Genomic DNA, 17305 nt, shown 5'->3' with positions numbered 1-17305 from the left:
TAACTCCATCCATACTATTGATACTACCTCACTCTCTTACCTTTAGTATCCTCATAGTTTTCAATTCTTGTACCCAAGTTCACACATGCCAATAATGTGTCTATGATCTATGCAAATAAAAAATCTAACTATACTCCCAGATAAACTCTATGATACTTAGACAATTTTCTAAGTCTAATAGCCAAAAATATATCTTCATACTTTTCTCACATCATATGACTTATATGTTTCCATAAATGACAAACTTATACTATCTAACCTAGCCAAAGTTCAAAAAGTAATGGCACCTCAAGATGAAACAACTACTTGATCATCTACTATATTCAAATATTTGTTAATCTTGACATAGTTGTTAGGTTTCTAATATTTTTTATGATTAGGTATCACATCACTCTTATCAACTAGTACAAGAGCCATTGGAGTGGTTTTCTCAAATTGACTCACTTTTAAAATTTGATAATGACGAAGCACGAAATTTTTTTTTGAAAAAGAAGTAAATTAAGTGATTGGAAGCTTATCTCTAATATCATTTTGTAATTTCACAATTAACATATGCTGAATAGCAAGATCAAGAACATGATAAGAAATATGAGTATGCACATTCTTAAATCTATCAATAAAATCAGTTTCTTTCTCCTTAGAACCTTGTGTACAATGCCTCAAATCACTCAAAGAAATAGAAGGACCTATATTATTCTAAAAATATTGTATAAATAGATTAACAATTTTATAAAAGGAATCAATAGAATAAGGTGAAAAAAAGAAATACCATTGCAAATATTTGTTGCAAAAAGTGTGAGTGACCAACTTAGCAAAAATTATATGGTCATGAGCATAGTCACTAGATAAAACTTGAAAATTCTTAAGATGTGTCACATGATCACCTTTACACTTATAAGTATCAAGGTGAGATATATCACCTTGTTGAGGAGAAATAGTATGGATTATGTCAAAAGAAAAAAAGGACTAACCATATCACATGTAGGAACATTAAACTTAGATTGAATAAAGGACATAATTTTTTTGTTGTAAAGAAGACATGGTTTGAGAAAGACTAAGAATACTAGAATCATTAGAAGAAATAGGTGGCATATGAACATTCAACACACTAGTAGGGGTGCATGAATTAGGTGGAATAGAAGAAACTATAGTGGGATTTTTGGGAACCATGGTTCAAAGAGTGGGACAGGTGAAGGGAACATTATTATATGAAGGCTATAAAGTTGCTAAAGAAATATGAAAAATATTTAGATGAGAAGAAGTAATATGAAGACTAATAAGAGGATTAAACACCTAAATAAAAGCAATCAAAATAGGAGAAACATAATTGCAATGCTAGAGATAGGTACAAAAATAGGCAAACTTGTAGTGCCTTTCCCATTTTACTTCTATAAGTCATCTTGATGGATGCAAATTTTTTTATCTCTCCTTGATAAGGGATCATGACTATGACCATGAGTGGCCTACACCATTGAGGTGATTGGATTTATGTTCTTTATTAGTTTGTCTAAATATGCTTTTGCTAATTTCTAAGATTATGATGTGATTTATGGTTCACTGAGGTTTGTGCAAGTGGTTACTAGGATTGATGTGGTATCATGATGTTATTTTGTGATTACCCTAAGATGTGTGCAGAGATTACATTGTGTACTATTACCATGTTATATTGGAATAGGTTCTTGTAGTAGTGGTTAGTCATGTTTATGACTATGTTCACTTATGTGTTTTCAGTGCATTTTTAATATTGTGTAAACTACCATTATTATTTCTTAAATAATGGAAATGGATTGTACATGTTGGATTCATCGGTTATGTGCTACAAATATTTACCTTGTTGTATGTTGATCTGAGAGATATTTGTTACTCATGTTATATTGTACATTTGAGATGACCTACGGGTCAGATGATACTTGATTTTAGTATCATAGATGTTAGACTACTATGTTGTTTAGTTGATCATATTCCATGATGATGAAATTTGGAGATGACAATGTAATTTATGATGATATCTAGTTATCTGGTATTTGGACATATCTCTGATTATGTTATGTGATGGATTTAATGATATGGTTGTTTACTTCATTCTTTCTTCATTATGTTATATGCAAACATGAGTGTTGTAAATGGACTATTTTTGTATAATTGAATAAATGGTTGAAATAGTCATTTAATACATTTATTGCTTTGGCTATGTTATTATATGAAATTGCACTAGACCATGATGTTTAGTGTGCATGATTTATATCCCTAGAAATGGCACATCAAGTTAGTGATTTAACCATTCATATTTTACCAATGTCATCCCTATATGGTTGACATATCCTTATTTTAATTGTTTAATTAATCCTTTTAGTGATTATTAAATCCAAACTCATATGAATTATGTGATTAGACCAATAAGCATGTCTATGGATTTAGAGGTTTGCATTGTCGCAAAATTTGTTAAGGAAATTTCTGTGTTTTTGGGTTTCCATGATTTTAATTGATTTATTTTAATTTCTAGCGACCTTTCCATAGATGAATTTCTATTACTAGGAAAAACCCATTTTCATTTGGGTTGATTTGAGGTTTAAGGTTGGCTAGTTAATTGCCCTGATCGATTATTCACTCCAAAAGTAAATAAGTATCCAAAAAGGAATTTAATTCCGCACTTCTCACTTTTAAAGGAGAAAGTTGGAGAGTAAAACCCAAAATCCTCTTCATGAGGATTTACCATTTTGTTCATTATAGGAGCTATGAGCACGGGTTGGCATGAGGTTGCTCTCATTGGATCTAGCTTGATGAGACCTTGGATTGTTTCAATTTTTGGCTACTTTTGTGGGGTTTTTATTTTATGGCTCAAATTCTCATTTTGCCTTTTTGGTTGTGAGGTAGGGTTCTCCCATTTTATTGTTTCTACTTCTTTTTAGCTTCTATTTTTTCTAGACATTTGTTAGGAGACTATGAATTAGTATTCCCCTTTGTTTCCATATGCTAGTTCTACCTAGTTTAGTGGGTACAAATATTTCCCTATTTTTTAGGATGAGGGCTTGGGGTTTTGCACCATTATGTTGGCCATTTTTGCATATGTTTTCCAAACCCAAATTTTATTGCATTTAGGGGGGTTTTGTGACCAAATGCCAAATGGGTTTTAAGTTTGAATTTTTTTCAATTTTTGGGGGGTTTTTACCTTGTTTTGTGTGCCACCTTTTTTTCTCAAGTTTTCTTGGCATGAGTTTGGTTGTGGACCTAAATCATCTATTTTGATGTTAGTTAGACCATTATTGTACTTTTATGTTTTCATTGGGATGAAATCCATACTCCCAATGTTGTGTTTAGTTGAGTAATTTTATACCTGTTGTTATTGTTTCTTTTAGACCTTTGTTTTGATTTCATGGTCATTAGCATTCATGTAGAATGCATACTCCTAGATTGAGGCTAGTTGAGTGAGTTCATGATGTTTGGTCTTTTTGCATCCTTGGAATTTATGTATAATCCATACTCCTGGATTGAGGCTAATTGAGTGATTTCATGATGTATGGTTCTATTATTTCTTGGCATTTGTTTATAATTTGTTCTCCCATATTTGTTTTCGATGGAGTGATATTTTGCTTCTTTTCTCATGCAATCCTTGTTTTATGCTCTTCATGATGGTGGTGCATGACACATGAGCACATGTATGTACATTTTTCAGGTGACTTGGAGGCTCGATCTTCCATGGTACTTCCAGAAGTTATGATCGTTGGGGTTAGGTTGGGAGTTTGCATGCCTTTGGGCACTCATCATTTGATGAGGATGGGTAGGGTAGGGTATCATATGGAGGGGGCTTCAATCTCATAGCCCAAAAATCATGGTGCCATATGTTGGTAGAGGAAGCTTTAATTAAGTGATAACTAAATAAAATATGTGTGTGGTAATAAAACTTAAGATAATAAAATATGTGAGCACTTGATTAAGTTTGAGGACACAATGCTAGAACCTTCCATTGAGGGAGTTGAATCTGCATGATTCAAGCCTGGTCTTGTCAATCCTAAGTGACTCTCCATGATCTCAACCCCTACTTAGTAGCCCAATGAGTGACTGACCATGACTTGTAGTTTATGCATTGTCTATGTTCTTGGTTTCAGTCATAATACTATTTGACATGTGTGTTAGCCATGGATATTTGTTTGTTTATGTTTGTATTTGGATCATTATCTCAATTAGCATGGTATGAGTGGACCTATAGGTGCCACATGGTTGGGAGATGTAGCTACCCATGCCACTACTATAGACTAGTGTACATATATGGTCTATTATCCTAGTGTGACCATTATTGGATGTTTTCACTTGATACTTTAGGTTTTGGAGTATGCTTTCTTGTGATTTATGCTTTCATTGGAATGCTTGGATATCATGATTATATGATGTGAATTTTTTCATCGGTGCATCTATTACTTATTGGTTTATCATGTTAGATTTCCTATCCATGTGATGTTTAACATATGATAGATGATGCAATTGACTTATTGGATAATGTAATGCTTTGATTTTAACATATTAGATTCCCTTATTCTTATGTTGTAGCACATTTTACTAGTGATGTCCTCAAAAGATAGCTTTGATGATCTAGTCAGTAGTTTGGGATGTTACATGTGAGGGATGGCTAGGATCCATGATTGTCTTATGATGCTATTGACAGTTGGGAGAAACTACATACTTAGTTTGTTTGTTCAATTATTGCAATATTATGTCTATACATTGTGATGTTACTTCTATACACTATGATCTTTCTTTCAATTTTTTTTTTCTATGGTTTGGATGGATGGATGGATGTTCCTCTTTCTTGTTTCATGGTATCTTGTTGTTTATGAACTTGAGTGTTCATTCCTCAATATATGTAAATTTGGTACTACCCAGTCATGTGGAGGTTTGATTTCCCATTTTATTCCTTGTTTTGGCCCTTAGAGTAATTCTTTCTTTCTTTGGGTGACTATGCATCAGCATTTGGAAATACTTTAAAGTATCACACATCGAAAGGAGAAGAATCATGTGATACTAGAAAGTACTGCATGCCCTTGTGAACTCTATCATGTGACACTATGTTCTATCACATAATTCTTGGAGAATGGTCATACAATACTAGTAAAGCATCACATTCCTTCTTGAGAAGTGTCACTCAAACCTTGATTGTATTGCATGCCTTCTTTAGAAAGGTCATAGGATACTAAAATGTATCATACTGTGTTGATTTAAAGTATAACCTAGGTTTTGGAAAAACATGTCCATGCAGACAATAAGAACTTTTTGGTTTGATTGAAAGTTTCTTAAAGGTTTTTTGGTTAGCCTTTATGGTGTTCTTGAATACCTTGGAATTTCATTTCTAATTTGATATGTTATTAGATTTGTATCATTTGTGTTCCTCCATGGTTTGTCATTTGTGTTTGGTAGTGGCATTTGGAGATTCATTGGTTGCTTGGATTGTTGGTGAAGTCTTTTGTTTCAATCATTGTGATCCTTGTATGATTTTGTCATGTGCATTCATACTGGTAAAAAAAATATCTTAGCTTGAATTGAATCCTTGTTTCAAGGATCTCCAAGTAGGACATTGTAAGGAAACTCAAGTGTAGAAACAACTTCCTACACTAATCCCTTAAGGAAAGTACTCTACAAGTTCTATTTAAATCCTTACAATTTCAGATTTGATATTATGTAAACAACAATATTGTAGTCAACCATGAATATAGAAAATAGATATAGAGAGAAAACACAAGCACAAATATATGTCAGTGGGGAAAACATTTCAATAAAACAACCCCACCCATCCAAAACCTTCACAATGTATTATCTTCAACATGAAGGTTACAACACACCTGCAATGCAAGCTCTTTTAGGACACAGAAGACAACTATAGTTACAAGAAAACACTACCAAAAATAAACTTTCACTCTCTCCTATCTACAACCCTAAAGTCACTTATATCATGCACTTTCCATTTTAAGGAAACTTCCAAAGAAGAACCATATTAGGTATTTACCATTCTCCAAAAAGATAGGAACCCAAAAAGAAATTTAGACCCTGCACACTAGATGGATACTTGAGTGTATTGTACTCAATGATCAATTACCACATGTCTTCACATCTTCATCCATCATCATATCTTCCAAAGATAGCTCTTAAGTGAAATAGGAATCCATCATAACAGTTTTAATCATGATCTCCTTACACACAATTCAAGATGTTGACACATGCAAGTAGAGTGACACATCAACATGCCAACTAGACATGTATACTCACACTTAATTACATTATTTCAAAAAAATACTTTTTCAAAAGAAAAGAAAAGAATAGGAATTATCCAAAGTTGAGACACCTTATTCCTAATAGGTATTACATTTGGTATTAGATCCCAAGTTAAAACATTGGGATCTCTATGTATATGTTGCCCATATGGTTGATGTTGTGTTGTGTGAGTACGAGTGTCTTGGTGAGAGCTTGTGATCTTTGCTACTTTTCTATCTACTTGGGATGAACTTGCTTTCCTAGTAGATGTGACTAGAGCACTAGGAGAAGGAAGTGAATCTTCCTTAGTTTATAGATAAAATTGATGTGCCTTGGTAGGTTGGTTACATGTGTGTGACTTTTTTGGATAGGAACCACTAATTGGTGTCCATGTGTTGTCTTGAGTGCCTCTTTTGTTCTCCTTATGGAGTTAGGTGCATTTTTTCCTTATTTTCTCCTACTTGTAAGTAAATAAATGAATCTTAATTGTGATTGTATGTTATTCAAATAAAGTAACGAAATGGTTCCCTTTATTGAGAAATACATGTTTATTGTGAATCATTGAAACAAAGTAGGTTTTGCATTTTATATTTTTAGTTAATGACTTAAGTCCCCAATCTATTTTCTTTATAAGTTAATAGAAATTTTATCAAATTGATGGATATCTAAATGTTTCATTGCATCAAAACTAATTAAGAACATTATTTTAGTAAGCATATGCATAAGATTATTGCTGGTATACTGCATGATGTGTGTGACTATGTTCTCTAACATTGCTAGGATTATGTATTCCTTAGCATTATATGGTGATTTATCCATCCTGTGTGACTATTATCAGTCATCACATGTAATTTTATTTAATTGATGCCTCATTTTATTTGGTTTGAGGTACTTTCCTCATGTTGTTGGTTAGCATTGGTTTTTAGTATTTTCCTCTCTTGGAATATTCATCAAATTTTATCTATCACTCTCTTTGTGGTTTTTGTAACACTTGAATTATTTTTAAAATGAGCTCTTTTCTAATTTATTGTTGGAGTTGACAATTCACCCATTTGGGCTTTTTGATTATGGTTCATGATGACTATTCTAATTGTGTTTTACTACTATCTAGTTGTGTATTGTGACTCTATCATGTTCATCTCGAACCTCTGGTAGTATGTACAAGGGATAATATCATAGAGAACATGCTAGTGTGCTTGTAATAGATGTAAAGCTATTAGTATAATTGGGTGATTTAAATGGTGATAAAGATATTTTGGAGAGAAATTTGAAAAGATAGGTACTTGTTATATGGAAAGTGACTCTCGAACCCTTGCTTTGAAAACCTTTTAGTTTCATTGTGAATTAGTACTTATGTTATGATTAATTAATGAAATTATGAAAGAGAAGTAATGATATTTTTAATGTGTGAATTACCTTTCTTTTCATGTCTTATGTCATTCTAGTCTTGTGTGCTCTTTGGTTATTTTGGATGTTTTGTCCATTGCTTGTCTTGGTAACTGAGATGATCCATGTTACGTATGGTGTTCTATATTGAATGATGATTAAAAACATTAGGTTTTAGGACACTCTAAGATTCACCATGTCACAGGACTCATCAATATATTTTTGACACTTTTTGAATGGTGTACATTAGAGTCTAGACATGAAAGTTATGGCCTCTAAAGTGAAGGTAATTTTTGTGCTAATTTGAAATTTCATGCGAGAAATTGGTAATCTTGCACTTTCTAACCTGGTTCATTGTATTTTCTTACATGGTTTGATGATCAACTTTGTGCGAGATTGTGTTAATGCAAAATTTTTCTTGGGGAACAATGAGAAAATTTTTCACACTTCTAAAGTGGCAGATCGATGTTTTGAGTACACTTTATCGAGTAGAGGCCAATTCAATCATGACACATCACATTTATGGCCATTAGAGAGATTTAACCTTTCATGTTATCCTTAAGGAGGAGTTAGAAAGTCTTCATAATCTACTAGGTACTTGTTGGGATTTTTGCTTGGGCTTATGTGTTTTCTATAGCACCGACCCACCCTTGTGTGGTGGAGTGTGGTTTGTGAGTATTCCTTGTTTCTAGTGGATGTTACCTTGTCATTTGATAGTGACTCAAGATTTTAGGTGAGTTGATATTCCCCTTTTTGGATGTTGGATTTGGCACATCTCTTTATCTTTTTCTCTCTTGAGAAAGTAGGCTAGTGTGGTTGTGCCACTAGCTCAGTTAGTGTTGGATGAGTATGTTGATGGTTGGTGGAATTGTGAGTTCCCTAACACATCTTGGGCCAGTCTAGTGCAAAGGTTTATAGAGACTCCATCTCAGTCCAAAAACTTTGTAGTTTCTTTATCTCTAAGATTTTATCTTCAAGGGGATTGTCTTAGTCAAGTTTTCTCATTAACCATTGACTTGAGGCTAGAGATTGAGTTTAGTGGTAGGCTAGGTGTGGTATTCCTAGCATGGTGCTAGAGAGACATGGTGTCATTGGACACATGTTACCATCTTATGAGTGGTATGAAGATATTACATGAGTGTTTCCACTAATGAAATTCTTTACAACCTTATGGAAAAGTGATATCTTGTCTGGTTGGGTCATGTAGGCCTAGTTCGAGTGATAGTTGAGCTTTTGTATCATAGAGACTAAGTTCTCCTATGCTTGGTGGATAGTAGTAGTGAGTACCCTTTGGTGTGCACTTTTGTTGTGAATTGTCATCCTCTTTTCTCAAAGGGTGAGTTTGCATGGATTCAAGGATACTCTTGGGAGGCATGATAGTATTCTTGGCAATTTTGAGATGGTTATTCCCCATGATTCCAACTCTTGTTGGAAGTGCATAGTGTTTGGACCTAGTTTTTTGGTCATATGGGAGGTGCATGTCATAGTTGGGCTCCTCTTGACAAGGTAGAGTGGCTTTTTTCCTTACCTTGTGTTGTTGACATTATGGCTAGATGGATTTTTTGAGTGCATAGGAGGTTCCTTGTTGGAGGACCTTATGTCTGTGTTACACCCATTCTCTTATAGTTGACCTATATGGGGGTTAATGAGATGGTTTGAGAATGTTAGAATGATTTGGTTGTACTTGTGAAGAAGTTAGTGAGTCATCCCTATTGTTTAGTTTTGATTTTCCTCTTGTTGTGTTTTGGTTTCTATTCTTGGATTTCAAGCTTCCAAGAGCAAGCCTAGGATTTCGGGGGGATGATGTAGCGCCTCTCACATTTTACTTCTATAAGTCATCCCCATGGATGCAACCTTGTTGATCTCTCCTTAAGAAGAGATCATGATCATGATCATGAGTGGTCTACACCATTGAGTTGATTGGATTTTTGTTCTATATTAGTTGGTTTGATTTTTATTTTTTTGATTTCTGAGATTATGATGTGATTTATGGTTCACTAATGGTTTTGCCAACTTTTACCAAGATCAATGTAGTATAATGATGTTATCCAATGATTACCTTAAGATGTGTGTAGAGATTTCATTGTATACTATTACCATGCTACATAGCACTAGGTTTCTATAATAGTGGTTAGTCATGTTTATGGCTATGTTTTCTTATGTGTTTTAAGTGCCTTTTTAATGTTGTGTAAACTACCATTATTATGCTTAAATAATTGAAATGGATTTTCCATGTTAGATTTATTGCTTATGTGATGTAGATATTTACTTTGTTGTATGTTGATCTGAGAGATATTTGTTACTCATGTTATGTTGTACATTTGAGATGACTTGAGGGTTAGATGTTATACTTGATTTCAATATCATAGATGTTAGACTGCTAAGTTGTTCAGTTGATCATATTGCATGATGATTCCATTTTGAGATGACAACATGTTTTATGATGATATCTCCTAATACTGTATTTGGCCATATCTCTAATTGTGTTATGTGATGGATTTAATGGTATGGTTGTTTACTTCATTCTTTCTTCATTATGTTATATGCAAACATGAGTGTTGTAAATGGACTATTTTATTATAATTGAATAAATGGTTAAAATAGTCATTTAATACATTTATTGTTTTGGCTATATTATTATATGTAATTACACTTGATCATGTTGTTTAGTGTGCAGGATTTATATCCTTGGTAGTGGCACATGGAGTTAGTGATTCAACCATTCATATTTTACCAATGTCGTCCCTGTATGGTTGACATATCCTTATTTTAATTGTTTAATTAATCCTTTTGGTGATTATTAAATTTGAACTCATTTGCATTATGTGATTAGACCAATAAGTATGTTTGTGCATTTAGAGGTTCACATTGTCGCCAAAGTTGTTAAGGAAATTTTTGTGTTTCTCAGTTTTTAGGATTTTAATTGATTTATTTTAATTTCAAGTAGTTTTTCCATAGAAGATTTCCTATTACTAGGAACAACCCATTTTTGATTGGGTTGATTCAAGGATTAACTAGATTGGTTGATTAATTTCCCTAATGAATTATTCACTATAAAAGTGAATAAGTGTCCAAAAAGGAATTTAATTCCTCACTTCTCACTTTTGAAAGAGAAAGTTGGAGAGTAAATCCCAAAATCCTCTTCATCAAAATTTACCATTTTTTTCATTATGGGAGCTATGAGTGTGGGATTGACATGAGGTTGGTCTAATTGGATCTAGCTCAGGGAGACCTTAGATTATCGTGATTTTTAGCTACTTCTGTGAAATTTTTATTTTATGGCTTAGATTCCCATTTTTCCCTTTTGGCTATGACATAGGGCTCTCCTTTTTTATTGTTTTTGCTCCATTTTAGCTTATATTTTTGGTAGTCATTTTTTAGGAGGTTGAAAACTAGTGTTCCTCTCCATTTTTGTATGCTAGTTCTATTCAGTTGGGTGGGTACAAACATTTCCCTATTTTTTAGGATGAGAGCTTGGGGTTTTGCACCATTACACTAGTCTTTTTTGTATATGATGTTCAAACACAAATTTTATTGGATTTTTGGAGGATTTTGTGCCTAAAGGCCAAATGGGTTTTAATTTTGAAGTTTTTCTAGTTTTGGGGGTTTTTACGTCATTTTGTATGCCACCTTGTTTTCTTGAGTTTTCTTGGCATGAGCTTGGTCATGGACTTGGATTATCCATTTCAATGTTAGTTAGACCATTGTTGAACTTTTATGTTTGCATTGAGCTATGTGCTACATTTGTACTCCTGATGTTGTGTTTAGTTGAGTGATTTTATACCTATTGTTATTGTTTCTTTTGGACCTTTTTTATATTTTTGTGGACATTATGATTTGTGTAGAATCCATAATGTCAAATTGAGGCAAGTTGAATGAGTATATGATGTTTGGTCTTGTTGCATCATTAGGATTTGTGTAGAATCCATACTCCTAGATTGAGGTTGGTTGAGTGATTTCATGATGTATAGTTTTATTATTTCTTGGGGTTCATGTAGAATCTATCTTCCCAAGTTTGTTTTTAGTGGAGTGATATTTTCTTTTGTTTTCTCATCCAGTCCTTGTTTTATGCTCTTCATGATGGTGGTGTACCACACATGAGTATGTGGGAGTACATTTTTTGGGTGACTTGTGATGCTCAATCTTCCATGGTACTTCCAAAAATTATGATCATTGGGGTTGGGTTGGGAGTTTGCATGCCTTTGGGCACTCATTGTTGGATGAGCATGGGTAAGGTAGGGTAGCATATGGAGCGGGCTTCTTTCTTGTTAGCTGGTGATAGGCAGCTTTGATTAAGTGATAACTAAATAAAATGTGTGTGTGGTAATAAAACTTAAGATAATAAAATGTGTGAGAACCTCATTAAGTTTGAGGACACAGTGCTAGAGCCTTCCATTCACTAGTAGAATTTTGGCAAATAAATGACTATCTGACTAAAAAAATAGTCACACGACTAAAGGTGATCAAATTCTAGTAAGGTTTTGTGATTTATAAGTACAAGTGACTAAATAAATGACTGATTTAATCATAAGATAAGATCAAAAGGTTAGACAAAGATAAGTGACTAAATCAACAATCAAATAAATGACTAATGATTGATCACCAATAACTAGTCACCCAAACAAATGACTAAATGAATGATCAATGAAGTTTTATCATATTGATACATTCTTTAACAATTTGTATAACTTTTTTTGCTTTTTGATGGAGCTTTTATGCTATCAATATATCATTATAAGTTAACTTCCTCAAATGTCCTTTCAACTGACATTGAACTAGGAATGAACTCAAAATCACCACAACACTCAAACACCTCAAAATCTATCTATGAACCCCTCAAGTTTTGAATACACATATACTTAAATGGTAGGAATCAAATTTAGTATTTCTAAAAAATAATAAAAAATTATTTTTCGACTTTGACATTAAAATATTAATATTTCTTATATTTCTTTTAATGTTTTAGTACTGTAAGTTTTGAATTCTATAAAAAAATCATTATGTCTCTAACACAAAATAGTATACTATAGCTTTAATGGAAAAATTTTATAGATTAGGTTAACTTTATGGAATGAGTTACATAATTACACTAAGAGTTATCCCATTTGATTCATACTCTCTTTTATTTACACAAATGTTCACAAGAATCTTACTTCCATTACTTTTACTACCCCTTTTTTACACTGATTTCAATGGGTTATAACTAATAATGTATTTGTCCAACAATGATTTATGGACCCCAAGTAATTTTAAGAGTTACATCCCAATTATCACAAGCTACCTCCAAAGACTTAATTTGGATGGCTAGCTTGACAACAAGGTGGACTGAGCCATCTAATGTAGAAAGATTGGGGTCATTCTTCATAAGTGTTTTTGCATATTCCTTGTGTAAAATATCCATATGAGGAGTCGGTGTTGACTGAATGCTTATCAATTTAGCCCTTATGTTGGCTTCATCTACTTGTAATGATGCTGACTAACTTTGAGATTGCAATAGGGTTCTAAAGTGTTTCTCACTTTGATTTGGAGACTTGGGAAATGTTGCACTAGATGACTACATTAGGCTTTCCAAACCCAAGATGTGATTCCTTATCTCTTGTGTGAAGAGTGTAAGATTACACAGTTTGGTGTACAAAGAGAAAATGTTCTCTAGTACCTTCTTCACACCATCTACGTTAGTTGCCAACACAACCTTTATTAGTGCAATATCACAAGATATCTTCTTATTCACCTTGTTTTTAAACTTCTTTTTAGACCATTGTAATAGTTTGACATTATTATCTAGGTCTGTGTTACTTACTCTTTCCACTATATTTGTCAATTGTCCAATGATAGGCTTTGTTTCATCTAGAGTAGGTAGACTGATTGCATCTAAGAAAGTTCTTTTGATCTCAATAAAAGCTTACTTCTGCCTATGCTCCCTTCTAAGTAGTTCTTGATGTTTCTTCTTTTCTAGGGCTTCTTGTAGTATACCCATCTACTCAATTGTTATTGCTGCAGAATCAAATTTTCACAGTACAATCTCTTTGTCTAGGCTGATATCTCTATAAGTAATTTCATCTTGTGCCCTAGGTGAGCTAGGAATCAACACCAAGAATTATAATGATGTAGCATCTGTGCTTGGCTTCTGAAGAGTTTGACTAGAAGGAGTACTAGATTCTGCTAATTTCACTAGTGCTTTTATTGCTACTAACTCCTTCAGCTTGGGTGTCAAACTTGTCTCTTTAGACTTGTCCTTTTCTGCCTCTATGATTTTAGTTGCACCTTAACCTTGTGCGAGAGGTTCAAGTGTATCTATCCAACCTATTTGGCTTTGAGTCCCATCATTACCTAGTGTTTCAACCTTGTCTTCTCCAAATATCTAGATATATTTAGAATTTTTTTACTTTTTAGATACATAAAATCTTTCTAATTTATTTATAAACATATAAAATAATATTTCTATTTATTTTAGGTTTGTTATACTTGTTATTTCATACTCTAAAATTATAAGAAAACTAACAATTGAAAAAATAAATTAATTTTTTTTTTTTTTACAAATGATTCGTCACATTTTTATTAATATTTTAATTATATTTTATTTGTACTTTATTTTCTTTTTTATTTTCTCCATTTAATCTAGAAGTCTCTATTTTTTTATTCTTTATGGCATTATACCATAGTCAATAATTGGTTAAAATTATATTGCTATAGTTATGATTGTTTCTATTTCTATATGGCTAATTGTATAGTTCAAATCATTTTATCTGAGATAATTATTAATTAAGATCACTATTGAATAGTTTTTCTTTTAATTTTTTCTAAGATTAGTTTAAATTACTCTCAAAACTCACATCAATAAATTCAAACAAAATTTAAATGCTATAACTTATAAATGTTTATATACTTAATTATATAGTTCCAAATATTTTATTTAAGATAATTATTCATTTGAATCATTATTTAATAATTTTAAAAGAAAATTAACTAACATTCATTTAAATTACTTTTCAACTCATTAATCTTACGTATAATTGTATGTTATTGATAATAAATATTTATATTAAACAATGGCAAGTACTAGCCACTTGTTATATTTTTAAAATTAAATAGAAAATAATTTTCATTAATTAAAATAGATTTTGAAACAAATTTTTTTTTTTAAAGCTCTCCATTTCCACAAACAGATTCCTTTGCATTAAACTTCAAAATATAGAAGAAATTATACTCAAATTAAAATAACCGAACCCTCCCCTATACATGAAAGACATTTAAGGCTTGATGAATAGGGAAAATGTGGAAGAAAATTGTGATGGAAAATCTTTAAGGTGTCTAGCTTTTCACTTTTGTCAAGTTTGGAAAAGCCACACCATGTCACCATATTAGTAGAGCTCGTCTTTTCGGGTTAGTCATGTCGACAATTTTGACTTCAACTTTGAAGATGGCAAAAATATCAAGGCTTTGATTCTAATTTTTTGGGGGGATTTAAAATTGTGAAATTGGTTGCTTCTGCTTGTCCCAAAATGGGAGCTGTGTAATAGGGTATGGATATTCATGAACATGTAAGATACATATTTGTTTCCTAAGGAGTATAGGAATCAAGTGCAGAAATTAAACTCCAAGTATAAAAACAATCTGAAAATTAATCAAATGAGAAAAAGTATGTACATAGATTTGGAAGGTTAATGGTAGATTTGATGAAGATGCAATTCCCTTGCTCTGTTAATGTTATGCAAACACAGATAGCCCTACTCTATAATCTTATTCAATCTATGTTCAATCTTACTATAATTTTTCTCCAAATGCATTCCCACTTGTTGAAGAGGGTAAATAGGTAAACATTATCTCTAACATGAAAAATCCTCATTAAAGTTTTATTGTGCTCTACTTCATCATATAATTGAGAAACTAGCAATCTGAGTTAATGCAATGGCATTCTTGAGTCTAAAAAACTAAATCTAGAGATTTTGACATGAGGCCTATAACATCTTTAATGGATCTATAACTCATCTTACATGGTGGGTGCATTTGAGGAGAAGGGGACAGAGCTCAAAAGCTTTAATTTGGGTATTGGTGAAATAATGTGAGAATAGTTTTTGTAGCTCTGGTTCATTGATGTAGTGTTGAACAACATGCATGTTAACATAATCATTATTGTGAAAAGTAAATTTTGCTAGGAAGTTTCTATCATTAACTAATCTAACTATTCAAATGGATATTCATGAAAGCATAGTTACAACTGCACTGATAGACATTTATACAAAATGGAAAAAATAGATAATGCATTTGAACTATTTGACAATATTTTTCAAAAAAATGTGATCACATGGACTGCAATGATAGCAAGATATACCCCAAATGGATTTTCTAAAAAGGGTTTAGAAAATTTCAAGCCAACACAATCGCTAGGTCTAAAGCCAAATGCCATAACCTTTGTCAGTGTCCTCCTTGCCTGTGCCAAAGTGAGAACTTTGGAACAAGGCATGTAAATCCCTGGAAACATAATTGAAATAGAGATTTCATTTGGAATAATAAACAAGGCTCATGAAGTGTTTGATAGAATGCCTCAAAGAGATGCTATCTCATTGAATTCTATGATAGTGGTGTATCCATATAATGGATTTATTACAAAGGCTACTAAAACTTTCAAGAAAATGCATTTGGTAGGTGTAAAGCCACTTTGAACAATATTTTCTACTATCCTCCCTACCCATGTCAAAATGGGGTTTTGGGAAAAAATAGAGTGGAAGAGGGATTTTTATCATATATTACAGCTAGAAATGCTCTTGCAGACATATGCACAGAACATGGAAGTATAGAAAAGGTGTGCATTATTTGATAGAATGTCTCAAAGAGATGTCATTTCATCGGCTACAATGGTTGTAGGATATACACCAGATGAATTTTTTATTTTCTATTAAAGACTTTAGAACCTCTCAAGGAAATTCAATTGGCATGTATAAAGCCAAATTTCATGACCTTTGTCAATATCTTGCCTCACTGAGTTTCATAGAGAAAATTCAGAACAAGCATTGTAGGAAGGCATTGAGAAATACACTTACAAAAATACATTCATCATTTGTTTAACTAACCCTTTCCAATTCAAAAATGGGGATTTGCACAACTAGTAGAAGTTGGTTGAAAGAGAAGAGGCAATGTTTACCCTGCCATTAATGAATAATGTGGAAAAATTTATACATCCTTGGTGTTGAGAATGTGAAACCTTGATACTGATCTAAACCTCGTCCTCCATGTTCTTGCCTAGCATTGGTAAGATCAACCAAAGACTAGCATGAAGCTTCTTGAAATCTAATGTACCCAACCATCAAACTTCTATCCAAAACATGAGCTGTTTCTTTTATCAAACATAGTAAATGTTGGTAATTTAACATCTATATTTTGCCAACATCATCCAACACTATATTAGGAGTGTTCTATTATATTGTTGTAAATGTTGGTGATTTAAGAACCACATGGCACATTTATTGGCAAGGGTGTTGTAGACATCATTCAACATCATTCTGACATTATTATGTTATATTTTGGCTCATTAACTTTATAAATTTGAGTGTGTGTATGTGAGTATATACACACCCACATATACATAATACATACATAAACACACCAAAAGGTGCTCCAAGACTCATTTTGAATACATATCCCGAGCTATCCATATCATCGAAACACTCTAAAGAGTCTT

The sequence above is a fragment of the Cupressus sempervirens genome, chromosome 1, assembly GCF_028749045.1.
Source record: "Cupressus sempervirens isolate cs-2001-9-10 chromosome 1, ASM2874904v1, whole genome shotgun sequence".
In the NCBI taxonomy this organism is placed as follows: Eukaryota; Viridiplantae; Streptophyta; class Pinopsida; order Cupressales; family Cupressaceae; genus Cupressus; species Cupressus sempervirens.
This window is presented reverse-complemented; position numbering follows the sequence as displayed.